We start from the raw sequence: 5,013 nt of genomic DNA on the forward strand, positions 1-5,013 counted from the left end.
GCATTCTGTCATAAGATGACTTTGCTACAAGGACCCATGCTCACACGCACTCTAGGCTGGAATACTCAGTACAGGAAGTAGGAATGATTTCATTGACCTTCAGAAAAAAATCATATGGTCCAGAACAGATCAGCCTGTCTCCTCAGCGACACTCGTGCATCAATGGGTGCTTCACTCATTACACTGGCTCTCCCGAGAATCCTAAATCAGTTTGGTGGCCCAGATACACAAAATGGTGTAGGTGCTTAATTCCCACCTTAGTCAGATAGTCCAAAATTTAAGTTGACTTATTCTGGAGATGCCTAAAACCCCATTGCATCTATTTTTTCCATTAAGCCATTAAGCTTCTGCACCTGGGCACATCTCTCACATCTAAGACCCAGAGGGATCCTCAAAGTAGGTGAAACTAGGCATTGTGCCAACTACCTTGCCTGGAGCGGCTGCTGTGGCAGGTGTTCTCAAAGCTCAACTAACTCCTCGCAATGCTAGTGGGAGCAGGACTGAGCTCAATGGATAAGGATGGGATGAGAGAGACCCTGGTTCAAGTCTCCCCCCACCCCCCGCCTGAAGTAAAAAAGGGATGTGACCTTGAGTTTCTTACCTCTGAGGTGAGTTTCCTAACCACTAGTCTATAGAGCACTTCTTAGGCTCTCTTTGCCCATTGCTTAATGTACACACAATGGAACAGCTTCAACAGGAAACATTGCAAGAGTCACACCTCATAATATCACATAGTCCTATTGTTATGGCATTCACCTGACAGGTGGGAGACCCAAGTTCAAATCCTCTCTCCTCATCCAGATGGAGGGGGGGTTGAACTGGGGTCTCCCACATTCTGGGTGAGTGCTACAACCATTGGGACCAGGGTGAAAGCTGCTGGTTTCTCCTTCTCCCCCCTGCCAGTTTTACATGGAGTTAGATGTGCCCCAGGCCATTCTTACAAGAAATGGATTAGGCGCCTGACTCCAGGAGAGGAATCCAGACGGTGGATCCCGAGCAGAGGTAGGTGCCAACCTCCTTGAGAGGGCTGGGACTTAGGATACATCCCTCAACTCGGCATCAGCTATCAACTAGCTTAGGCACCTCCCCGCCTATTATGCTGTCCTTTGTTGATCCCATATTGAAGAGCATCTCTCTCCCCATGCATCGTATAGGCAGCCTAGGCTTTGTGGGTTCTATTTGGTGGCCATGCTCCTACAAGGTAGGTGTTGCAATCTACAACATTACAATGCCCAAGTCCATTTGTGGATCTGGGCTTTAGTTCCTTCTCCATCTCACAGCCACGCAAGTCAACCATGATCAGCACTTCGGTTGTCTATGTGCATTATTTCCGCCTGCTATTATTAAGAATGAAGTAGGATCGATGGATTGATTATCAAGTCAGTTCACAGCCTCTGATTCCTTCTGGACTCCTCATTGTTGTGAGCACTCCAGCGCAGGCAGCTCACTAGGTGACGATGCCATTCCTGCCTGCTGTCTCTCCCCTGCTTGAGTAGAAGGCTACGTAACTGAGTGCAAACTTACTCCTGTCCCACCGCACTTGCTCTGCAAAGGAATGACACACAACTGAGTAACAGCATAGCTTTAGCCCTTTTCTCTAAACAAATGTGTTTATGGCATATGACATTATGGATGCAGGTTGCTGAGGAGGGAAGGAACAAGTTCCATCCACATGCCCTATTCACACAAGTCAACTCTGATCAGCATTTCACTGTTTTCAAAGTGTGTTATTTAGCCCTCTTATTACTCAGAATGAAGTAGGATGGCTGCACTAAAGCCCAGCACTGGAATCAATTATCAAGTCAGTTTGCAGCCTCTGGCTCTTTCTGAACTCATTTGCAGTGAACACTCCAGTATGCACAGCTGCTACAAACTCCTCCTAACCTCTGTGGCTGTCTAGGAGGCTGAACCATATTCTGTCAGAAGATGACTTTGCTGCAAGGATCCATGCCCACATGCACTCTCGATTCACATAGTAGGGTGTAGGAATGATCACATCAACCTTCAGAAAACATCATGTGGTCCAGAACACATCAGCCTGTCTCCTCAGCAACACTAGTCCCCAGAAGGTCATGAATGTGGTGCTTCACTCATGATGCTCACTCTCCACAGGATCCTAGGTCAGATTTTGGGCCTCATATGTAAAGCATTGCTTGCTATGGTACCTAATAGACTATCTGTCTGACACCACAATTTCCCTCAGGAACCACCTTCCAAGGGAACTATGAAAGGGTCAGCTAGAACCACTGGCCAACTGCAACCGGCTTTAGAGCTGCTTTCTGAAGGAGGCAAGAATAGCATCCAATCTCACCACTTCCAGAGCAAGTCTGATACCCACTTGCTTAACTTGGCTTTGCCATAGCCCCAACACAGAGAATGAAGAGAGAATAATAGATTACAAGGTCAGATGGGACCTCTGTGATCATCTAGTCTAACCTCCTGTATAACACAGGCCAGAGAACTTCCTCAAAAATAATTCCTAGAGCAGATCTTTTAGAAAAACATCCAATCTTGATTGAAATCTTGCCAGTGTTGGAGAATACACCATGGCCCTTGCTAAATTTTAACACAAACCTCTGTAAATTTTTCCAACATTTAATCATCCTCACTGTTTCAACTTCCACCCATTGGCTCATGTTATACCTTTCTCTGCTAGACTGAAGAGCCCATTATTCCTGTTCCCCATGTATGGTACTTCTGGATTGTAATCAAGTCACACCTTAACCTTCTCTTTGCTAAGCTAAAAAGATTGAGCTCCTTGAGTCTATTACTATATGGCATGTTTTCTTATCCTTTAATCATTCTTGCATCTCTTGTCTGACCCCTCTCCAATTTATCAACATCCTCCTTTAATTGTGAGCACCAGAACTGGACACAGTATTCCACCAGCAGTTGCACCAGTTCCAAATACAGAGTAAAATAATCTCTCTTCAGCTACTTGAGATTCCCCTGTTTATGTACCCAAAGTTAGCCTTATTGGTTGTAGCGTAACACTGGAAGCTCATGTTCAGTTGATTATTCACCATGAGCCCCTAATGTTTTCAAAGTCACAGCTTCTCAGGATAGAGCTGCACTATCCTGTAAGTATGGCCTACAATTTTTGTTCTTAGATGTATACATTTACATTTAGCTGTATTAAACCACATATTGTTTCCTTATGGTGAACCCACTAAGCGATCCAGATTGTTCTGTATCAGGGACCTGTCTTTTTCATTATTTACCACTTCCCCAATTATTGTGCCATCTGCAAACTTTATCAATGAAAATTTAATGTTTTCTTCCAGGTCACTGATAAAAATGTTAAATAGCATAGGGGACCCCATTAGAAACAATGAACCCTATGGGAACCCTTCTGCCTCTCTCCTCCAATGAGCGGATTTTTTTTCTAAAAGTTATTCTTTAGGAATTATTTGGGGAAAATTATATGGCTTGTGTTAGACAGGAGGTCAGATTAGATTATGATTTTTAATTTGCTTGGATACTCTAAACATGATTATATTAATATATTTGTAGATAGAGACACTGATATAATAAGGGAAAATATTAAGAAAAAATTAAGTAAAGTTTACAATGTATGAATCTATAAATAAAAGTAGATTAAGTAGGACACAGATTTGGGTTTCATCCTTAAAGTCTTTTTCAGGTCTGATTCAGGTAGAAGTTGAGATGTGAATGGATGTTTTGTGTGAATAAATACTGAATTTTTTTTGCATTTTGACAATTATCCTCAATAGGACTATTTATGTGGGGAAGGATATTTTATGTAACTCAGAGTTTGTGGAATTGGACACCTACAGTGAAGTGTCTTTTCTTAAGGTCTGCTGTATAATGGATTATTTAGGGGCTTTGTGATGGGGTGTCTACTTTACACAAGGACTGAAAGGATAAATTAGGTCAATTAACATTAGGCTGCTCCTGAAAGAAACCTAGGGCATGCTAGGGCCAAATTGCACATGAAGTCCTGTTGGGGGGAAGGGGGAAGGGAGGAGCCGGGCAGGATCTATAAAGAGAGGAAGTTGGCATGCTAGGGGAGATAAACTGCAGTTGCACTCCCTGATACAAAGGGGAAGAGCAGGAAGCTGTAAGGGAAGAGTAGGAAGCTATACAGGATAGGATCAGTGAGGGCTGGAAGAGTAAAGCCAGAACTGCTGGGTTGAGGGTCCGTGGACTGGAACCCAGTGTAGAGAGTGGGTCCAGGTTCCCCTACCAGGCACTGGGGGAGTGGCACAGATCAGGCAGTGGGGAGTGGACTGCCATGGACAGTTTGCCTCAAAGGACTTGCACTACCCCAGAATGGGGGAGAACTTTAATGTGACTTAGTGTGAGGGCTAGCTATGGGGAGGACAGTGCTTCCACTCCTGGAGCATGAGAGGCAATGGAGTAACTGAGGGGAACAACTGACTGAGTAACTGCAGGAAGGAGTGCCAGACCAGGTGGCAGAGCTAATTCCCCAGATGAGCACAAGGAGGTGCCACCGAGCAGTGAGTGGACCAGTCCCTGTCACAGGCTTATATTTAGACTTGGAAATACAGGATGTACATTTGAGTTAAAAAAAAAAATCAGTGAAGCTGCTTAGAAATCTGAGCAAACTTACCATTTTCGAGCTGGAGTTGTTCTGCAAAAGAATAAACTTGATCAAGATTTGTAATTTCCTTGTTGTTGAAAATTAGATTTTCATTACCAATGACTACATAGACTCATAGACTTTAAGGTCAGAAGGGACCATTATGATCATCTAGTCTGACCTCCTGCACATTGCAGACCACAGAACCTCACCCACCCAGTACTTTAATATACCCCTAACCTCTGGCTGTTACTGAAGTCCTCAAATCATAGTTTAAAGAGTTCAAGTTGCAAAGAATCTATCATTTACATTAATTTAAACATGCAAGTGACCCATTCCCCATAATGCAGAGGAAGGCAAAATCCCCCCAGGGTCTCTGCCAATCTGACCCCAGGGGGAAATCCCTTCCTGACCCCAAATATGACAATCAATTAGACCCTGAGCATGTG

This window comes from Chrysemys picta, chromosome 17, assembly GCF_011386835.1.
Source record: "Chrysemys picta bellii isolate R12L10 chromosome 17, ASM1138683v2, whole genome shotgun sequence".
Taxonomy (NCBI): domain Eukaryota; kingdom Metazoa; phylum Chordata; order Testudines; family Emydidae; genus Chrysemys; species Chrysemys picta.